The sequence below is a fragment of the Triticum dicoccoides genome, chromosome 2B (assembly GCF_002162155.2).
Source record: "Triticum dicoccoides isolate Atlit2015 ecotype Zavitan chromosome 2B, WEW_v2.0, whole genome shotgun sequence".
Classification (NCBI taxonomy): domain Eukaryota; kingdom Viridiplantae; phylum Streptophyta; class Magnoliopsida; order Poales; family Poaceae; genus Triticum; species Triticum dicoccoides.
This window is the reverse complement of record NC_041383.1, coordinates 812,604,950-812,614,450: the sequence shown is the minus strand read 5'-3', so window position 1 is coordinate 812,614,450 and position 9,501 is coordinate 812,604,950.

Here is a 9,501-nt window from a genome sequence, read left to right as displayed (position 1 = left end):
GACATAGTGAAGGAGGTAAAATTTCGGCCTCTCTCAATGATATTCTGTACACTTCATACGACTCGGACGTACACCATCGAGCTGATTGATTCCATTATAAAAATGAAAACACCTGAATTTTGTAGAGTCGAAATCCCAAAATTTGCAGTAGTGGCCAAAAAAAAACGGCAAATTATTTTGGCAATTCGGAAACAACACTCGTGGCAGCACAGTCATCTAGGGATGATTGTAATGTATTTATGATGCAATAAACACTGGTCCAGGCATAAGAATCTTTTTTCCCCTAGCGGTGGCTAGGGTTTCACCTCCTTACGGCGATTCCCCGCTGTAAGTCCACCATAGCCGGCGCCCGCGCCGTCCTGCCGTGAGATTGCCTCCATCTAACTCGCGTAGGGTTCCCTACCCGAGCCTTCCCTTCCCCGCTCCGTTTCCGTGGTGCGCACGTTGGAACCTCCGAGTCGCTACCATGGCGGCGGCATCAGATGCGTTTTCTTCAACGAACCTCGGGTCCCAAGGGAAAGATGACGATCTCGGTGACTTCTTCGATAAGTTGGACCTCCTTGAAGAGGAGTTTATGATGTTGTAGTTGAAGAGGAAGCTCCAGAGCTGTTGGAGGAGATTCGATGGGTAGCCCTAGCTAGGGTTCAGACCATGAAAAATTTCAGCTAATGGGCGGCGTGGAATTGTTCCCAGGTGGTTGTTTCCGGCCAATTGGACCTAATCTGTTTGTGGTTCAAGTTTATTGTCTTGGTGATTGGGATCGCATCATGGGACAGGGACCGTTGCTGTTCCGCAACATGGCGGTTCTGTTAGTGCCATATGATGGGTTCACGAACGCTGAAGAGGTGCCAATAGAGTACATGCCTATCTGGCTCCAGATCCACAAGCTACCGGACGGGTATTGCAGACATGATCTGATTGTCAAGTTGCTCCGTTCTGCGGGAGAGGTCCTTGAAACTAGGCTTAATGGTAACTCCAGAGGGGATTACGTCCAGGTCAGAGTGAAACATGACATCAGGAAGCCTCTCACCAAATTTGTGAGCATTGTCAAGGGTGAAGCACGTAAGGTTTATGCAGTAAGATATGAAAAGCTGGCAAGATTCTGTAGTGCATGTGGTATCATTGGCCATGGGCATAAGGAGTGTGGTAATGGTGTGTTTGCTGAGAAGGATCTCAAGTTTGGTGATTACCTCTACGCTGACCCTCCGGCACAAGCTCGCTCGGACTGGGAAGCAAGGAGGGGAGAGAAGAAGACTTACACTGAACCACCGGTTTCTAAGTCTGTTGCGGGCAAGGGAGAAGTCAGGATGGATAGAGAGCTGAAGGATACGACATCTAGCCCTATAAAAACTTCCCTGTCTCGTGATATAGAATTGGATAAATCTTCTCGTAAGCGTCTCAACATGGATGGTGGCATAGAAACACTTGGGACAACTACACCCTCTGCTGCGCACAGGGAAGTATTGTTGCTTACAGACGGGAAAGGTGATGGAGAACCGGAATCGCCTACTAATAGTTCCGGAAGCAAACGTGCAAAACGAGATGGTGAGACCTCAAACTCAGAGAAAATTTTGGCGGGCTCCCAGGAGGAGCGCCGCCAGTCCCAATGAGTCACCTCTTTTGGAACAGCCGGGGGGGCGGGGAACCGCCGGACAGTTCATGAAGTTGGGGCTCTTGTAAAAGCCCATTCCCCAAGCTTGGTCTTTCTCGCTGAAACGAGACAGACAAGTGTTAAAGTTGAAAGAATGAAGTGGAAATTAGGTCTCAAAGGATTCTGCGGGGTGGATTGTGAGGGCCGAGGCGGTGGACTAGCGCTGTTTTGGGATGAATCCCTCCGGGTGACAGTGCTGGATTCCTGTAGAAGATACATTGATGTGAGTGTTCTGGATCAAGGATCCGGGAAAACTTGGAGGTCCACCTTTGTCTATGGGGAACCACGTGTGGAACATCGGCAGCGCATGTGGGATCACCTAGTCAGATTAAAAGGGGTCTCAGACCTACCTTGGGTTGTTTGTGGTGATTTTAATGAAGCTCTTTGGCAACATGAACACTTCTCGAGAACCAGTAGAGGAGAGAGCCGGATGGAGGCGTTTAGAGATACTCTCTTTGTGTGCGAATTGATTGACTTGGGGTTCTCAGGTGCTCCATATACATATGATAACGGCCAGCTTGGATAGGGCAACGTTCGAGTTCGGTTAGATCGAGCATGTGCGTCTGATGATTGGAGGGAGTTGTTTCCGTTTTCGAGGGTGCAGCACCTGGTTTCCCCTCGGTCGGACCATTGTCCCATTATACTTTGCCTCGACGATACTGAAGATCGCCGTCGGAAGGGGTCGCCTAAATATGAGATCATGTGGGAACATGACAAAAAACTGCCAGAGATAATTTCAAAGGTGTGGGATCGGTCTCGGCCTGTGGGCGACTTGGGGAACGTAGCTACATCCCTGAAGTCTGTTATGGCTGATCGTCGCAAGTGGAGTAAAGGAAATTTTGGCCAAGTAGTGAAACAAATTGAGGATCTTCGGAAGGAACTGGAAAACTTACAGCTAAACAACTCGGACCGTCTCTTGATCAAACAAAAGATGGAAAAGTTGGATAAGCTACTCTACCGTGAGGAGATGGTGTGGCTGCAAAGGAGTCGCATTGTTTGGTTGAAGGAGCCACAATACAAACTATTTTCACCGGCAGGCAGTTTGGCGTGCTAGGAGGAATAACATACGAAGGCTAATGAAACTTGACGGCTCGTGGTGTAATTCTCCCTCGGAGATGGAGCGTATGGCCGCCTCATACTTCAAGGAGGTATATACGAAAGATCCCACTCTAACTCCGGATGCAGTTCTAGATGTTCTTGAGCCGAGGGTTACGAATGAAAAGAATGACCGTCTCCTCGCGCCTTTCTCTGATGATGAAATATTTGATGCTTTGTTCCAAATCGGACCCTTAAAGGCGCCGGGTCCGGATGGGTTCCCGTCCCGGTTTTATCATAGGAACTGGGGTTGTTTGAAAGAGGAAATCATAGTTGCTGTTCGACTGTTTTTTGTCACAGGTCATATGCCAGAAGGGGTCAATGATACTTGTATTGTACTGATTCCCAAAGTCCAACACCCGGTGACGTTGAAGGATTTCCGTCCTATTTCTCTGTGCAATGTGATATACAAGATAGTCTCTAAATGTATGGTGAATAGGCTCAGACCGTGCCTTTTGGATCTCATTTCAGAAAATCAAAGCGCGTTCATCCCGGGACGCTTAATCTCAGATAATTCGATGATTGCTTTTGAGTGTATCCACCATATCCAAACTTCTTCCGGAAATAATGATTTTTGTGCATATAAGATGGACCTTTCGAAGGCTTATGACCGTGTTGATTGGGACTACTTGGAGCGCGCTCTTTTGAAGTGGGGCTTCTCCCCACGTTGGGTTGATCTAGTTATGGAGTGTGTCAGATCGGTCAAGTACTCTGTCAAGTTTAATGGCCGGCTACTGGAGCAGTTTTCTCCTTCGTGTGGTTTACGTCAAGGTGACCCCATATCACCTTTCCCGTTCCTCTTTGTGGCTGACTCCTTGTCTTCCTTATTACATGAGGCAGTCCAACATAGAGGACTTGAGGCTATCAAAATCTGTAGGAGAGCCCCTGCTATATCACACTTATTGTTTGCAGACGATTCCCTTCTGTTCTTCCGTGCTACTAAGGATTCGGCGATGATTGTCAAGGATGTGTTGAGTACTTATGCTTCAGCTACGGGTCAAATTATCAACCCCTCGAAGTGCTCCATCCTGTTTGCTGACAATTGTCCAAATCAAGTTGTGGAGGAAGTGAAACAAATTTTGAATGTTACTCAACAGGAGTTTGAACCAAAGTATTTGGGCCTCCCGGTTCCAGAGGGGCGCATGCATAAGGGACGTTTTGAATCTCTGCAGTCTAGATTGAGTAAGTGCTTGGTGAATTGGAGTGAACGATACTCGTCTTTTGCAAGTAAGGAGGTGCTTATAAAAGCGGTGGCCCAAGCCATCCCAGATTATGTTATGAGTATATTCAAGCTTCCCATGTCGGTATGTGACGATTTGACAAAGATGATGAGACAATACTGGTGGGGGTGGAAAACGGAAAGAAAAAGATGGCATGGGTTGCTTGGGAGTGTTTGACTCTCCCTAAATCTCAAGGAGGCATTGGTTTTAGGGATATGCGAGCTTACAATCAAGCTCTTTTGGATAAACAAGCCTGGAGGCTTCTCACCAATCCAGAATCGTTATGTGCCAGACTACTCCGAGCCAAGTATTAACGGGAACTTGGTAGATACAGTTTTTCCGTCAAACTCCTCGGCGGTGTGGAAGGGCATTGAGCATGGACTAGAATTGGTGAAAAAAGGAATACTCTGGCGAGTAGGCAATGGGGCTAGCATCAGAACATGGAGGGACCCGTGGATCCCTAGGGGCCCCCCATTTACTCCTATCTTGCCAAGAGGCAATTGCCGCCTCAATAGAGTCCAGGATTTTCTTGATGATCGCGGTAACTGGAAGTTAAACTTGCTACAACACTTCTTCTACCAGGCTGATGTAGATGCAATACAGAAGATCCACACTTCCCCGCGCCAACAGGAGGACTTTGTATCGTGGCCTTGGGACAGATCGGGGCAGTTTACTGTCAAGAGTGCCTACCACTTTGCAATGACTTCAATAAGAGATCATCTCAGTCCGGGTGCGTCGAGCTCTACCCCTACAGGTGATCGACCGTTGTGGAAGCTTGTCTGGTCTGCGGATGCCCCCCCCCCCCCAAAATGAGACACTTTGCATGGCAAGTCATTTCGGGATCACTTCCAACAAATGTGGAGAAGTTTCGTCGACACATGGGTACATCCGCTTGCTGCAATCTCTGTCAAAGGGAGGAGGAGTCCTCATTTCATGTGTTACTTGTATGCCCTAATGCTGCTATGCTCTGGGATGCTATGCGGCTGGTCTGGCCACTTCCCCCCAGAACAGATATCCCATGTACGGGCTCAGAGTGGCTGCTCCACCTCCTAGCGGAATCAAACGAGCAAATCAGGAGCAGAATCATTATGGTGCTATGGCGTATATGGCATCTGCGGAACGAATTCACTCATGGTAAATCTATCCCTCCACTCGAGGTTTCCTGCTCGTTCTTGGCAAGTTACTATAACACCTTCCGACAAATCTCGCTCAGTGTTGAGGAAATTATGAAAGGGAAAGCACCGTTGGTTCATGAACCTACACATAGGCCCCCATCTGGGATATATGCACCTCGCAAACCTTGGCCTCCTCCACAGGTGCACCAGGTGGCGTTGTCAGTAGATGGCTCTTTTGACCCTACGGACGGGTTAGCGGGCTCGGGAATGATTCTTCGAGACATGACCGGGACTGTTATCTTCGCATCCTACCGCAAATTATTCCACTGCAATGAAGCTCTCGAGGCAGAATTGCAAGCTATGATGGAAGGGTTGAAGCTGGCGATAGAGCATTCTCAAGCCACTATTGTAATTCAGTCTGATTGTGCGGTGGCTCTCAAGATGCTTGGGGATGGTTCATTGGACAGGTCGGCATATGGGCACTTGGTGTCGGAGTCAAAAGGTTCTTGAATGATAGGGTAGTTATTCCTGTCAAAATTCTTCGTGAACAGAATAGGGTTGCACATTGTTTAGCTAATTTTGGTAGATGTGGGGATAGCACAGCCTGTTGGTTGGGTCATCCACCCCCATGCATTAGCAAACTAGTTGCTGAAGATTGTAACTCTATTACTCTGGAATAAAATACCCTATGGTTCTTCGCAAAAAAATAAAAATAAAATAAACACTGGTCCATTTCCAGTATTGAAGGTGCAGCGTTTTTTTGGATGCCAATATCTGGAGACTGTTCCAGGGAGGCCTCACAAGCGCGAACGAACTGTTCGGGTGGGGAGGACACCCCTCACGGCTTCACGAAATAGTGTGTTAAGTTATAAAAAAATGAAAGCATATAATAATAAAAATATAAAAAAGGTCTTTTAATTTTCCCACAAAAAATGATAAAAATGATCACATGGCAACTTGTTGGAATAATTTCACCTCGTTGTAATCACCGTATACTGAAAAATACAAATCTAGAATTTTCCTTGGAGGCATATAAAAACAAATCATGCAAAAAATGCCCTGCGTTCATTACATATAATTCTATGCTATTAGTATTAAAAACACCATGTCCGATGAGTAAAAATGTCATGTTGTGAAAAATGCCATGCTTTTCTTTGAAGGGATAAATATCATGCTCCTAATAGTAAAAATATCATGCTATTAACATTAAGAATGCCATGCTCTTAATAGTGAAAATGTCATGCTGTTAATAATAAAAATGTCATGCTCTTAACAGTAAAAATGCCATGCTATTAATATTAAAAATTCCATGCTCTTTTTAAGGGAAAAGACATGCTATTAATAGTTAATGTGACATACTCTTAAACAATAAAATTGCGATTGTAAAATAAAATAAAATTGTGATGTTTAAATAAGATAAAATAGCCGTACTGTGTATTTTCTTTGTAAAAAATATAAAAACCACACAGAAAGGAAATACCATGATTCGAGAATTAAAATTTCCATGCCATTTAAAATAAATTCACCATCGTCATAGTTAAAAAAATGCCAAGCTCATAAAAACAATTCTATGCTCTTAACGATAAAAACACCATGCCATAAATAATTAAACTGCATGCTCTTAAAAGATGCAAGGGTCTAAAAAAAGAAATACCGTCGATTAAATATTTTTTTGCCATAGAGTAAATAATACAAATGCCAAGCTACCTACACTAAAACTACCGTGGTCTAATTAATGATAATGCAATGGTCTAACAAATGGAAGTGGTATGCTAGCTTAGTCATGTGAACATGTAAAAAAAAGAGTTTTGGTTATATATTGTTTTCGAAAAACATAGGGAAAATCCACAGTAACCATGGCAACTAGTTTGACATGGCAAAATGTGGATGGGGCAAAATTGTAAGATATTTGTTAGGAGCATTGTACAAAGAATTTCCCATGAGGCAAAAATCCTATGACAAACGCGTTAGTGGTGGAAAAAACTCACCAAGTTTGAGTTGACAAGAAAGTGATAAACAAAAATAATACTTGAATGTAGAAAAAATATTGATGTGCATGGCAAAAAGTAACTTAAATTTGCTAATGGGAAAAATCTACAAGGGGACAAAGCATTTCAGCGCATGTCAAAAAGTAACTTAAATTTGGCAATGAAAAAATATAGAGGAAGACAAAACATTAATGTGCAAGGCAGAACGTCTGCTAATTATGTTGGCAAGTTACTCCCTCCTTCCCATAATGTAAGATGCTTTTTGACACTAGTCTAGTGTCAAGAAACGTCCTACATTATGGGACGGAGGGAGTACATCATTTGGGGAGAGGTCTGTCTGTCTGAAGATTTTTGAGTTTCTGGTCCCAGATTTTCCACACAACAATGAGTACAACGAACTTGTCGAGATAGCGTAGGGTGCTAATGTCGGCTGTATGCCGATCTTCCGCCATATCCTGGAAGCAGCAAGGCAATGAAAAAATAGTGCTCATTCTGCTTTGAGTTTAGTCTGTCCAGGTTGGGAGCTGGCTCAATATTCTGACTTTGGCTAGCACCCCTGCCTCCAAAATGAGCTGGTGCATCTTGTTGATTCATGGGGGTAGAGGAAAGAGTTGTACCCGCCTCCAGGGGGTGTTGAGGGTGAAGAGTGCCTCCGCGTCGTCCGTTCCCAGCTGGCGTGCCATGGGAACTCTCGGGGGATGTCCGCACCGTCTGAACTGCCAAGACGGCGCGCGCCCGAGTGACCCGCCTAGTCGGTTCTTGACAATTGACTGGTGGACTGCAGGTGTGCCCCGGGCAATCGTCATGGGGGGCCTTCGGGCGCGCCCGCGAGCGAGTCCCCGTGCACTATCCAGTGGGCGATGGGAAGGCTGGACCCGCCTGTCTCCCTCCTCGCCCCATGTCGGGCTAGTTCGGTCGCGACAGGCAGAGCATGCGTACCGCCCGGGGCGCCAAGTCACGCGTGGGTCTAGGTCCTTACAATAGTTGGCGCGGAGTGAAGTCCGAAATAAACCCGGACGTTGTAGAGGTTGACACAAATGAACCCTCACTTTCAAATTCCTGAAGTTGATACCCTACATTTACAAATCCCGGTCAATCCCGACCCTGCATGAGTAAAATCTTGTTTTGTGTAATTGGAAAGGTGCGATCCCAGCTAGGATTGATTTCTGCATTGACTTACTACATGGGCCCACCTATTATCATATGCATACCCTATCGGACCAGCTGCTGTGCAGCGGTGACCGGCAGCGCCCCAACCGACCAGGTGCGGTGCGGTGGTGACCGGCAGCAGCGCCGACGAGCTCCTCAACAGTGTGCTACACCTGGGCAAGCCCAACCTAAGAGTGTGCTGGATGCGGTAGGCTCGGCCATCGACGCCATTCCAGATAACCTGGAGGCGGCGGTCGTCGATGTTAGTAGTAATCTTGACATGCATAGATTGTTAGCCGCATGCATACAGGAGCGTGGATCACGGTCAGTTAGCCGGGCTATATTCAATTGGTTGGCTGGCTTGATGTGTCCAGGTTGTTGGCTAGCTTTGTGCATGAAGTTGTGAGTGGATTCCGTCATTAGTGGATAACCATCACGATGGAGTAGTGGCCGGTGTGTTGGCCGGATCGTGCGTGCATGGATGCATGCAAGTTAGTTGGATTAGTAGGAGTTAGCAGCCGAGCGGGCTGAGAAAAAGATGTAGCCATCGTGTCTAACACCAAGGGGCAGGGCCTCTACGCAAAGCTCTTGTGCTCTTCCTTGGTGTGTGTGTGTGTGTGTAAAGTTTCTCCATGATGTGTGTTCATGTGAGATGAGAGGAAGAAGAAGAACGGCGCTGCGAGGAGGCGGCGCCATCAGTCGACGCCATCAAGCCATGCCATGCCAAGACGACGTCCTACAGGCTGCACTCACGTCTGTTTGTGCACACACATGCACGTACGCATCCATGCGTCCATCCTGCCATTGGCCGCCGCATTGCTCGCTAATCACGCCGCCGTTTGCCTCGGTTTCGTGCCCAACCTCACTTGCTTCATGCACAGATGCACTGTTTCTCACAGCTGCGCGCCGTCGGCCGCAGCCAGGCAGTCCGCGAGGCTTGCCTACGCACCGCTGCTCTAACCGGTCATCGATGGGACGCCACAACCACGACCCCTTGCTGGATGGCAGGCTTGCATGGCCGAGCTGTGTCGCGGTCGTCGCCGCCGCGCCAAGCCTGGACTACGCCATGAGCCGCGGGTGCTGCGTGATAGGCCGGCCCGACCACCACCGCCCACCGCGTGCCTCGGCGGCTTTGACCCACTGGTTGCGCACGTCAGCGGCCGGCTGCCCGCACTTCGCCGTGCTTGCCGGGGTCGAGCCGTGTGCCGGCCGCCGCGATCCCCCAGCCTCAACCAAGTGCTTGCCGGGGTCGAGCCGTGTGCCAGCCGCCGCGATCCCCCAGC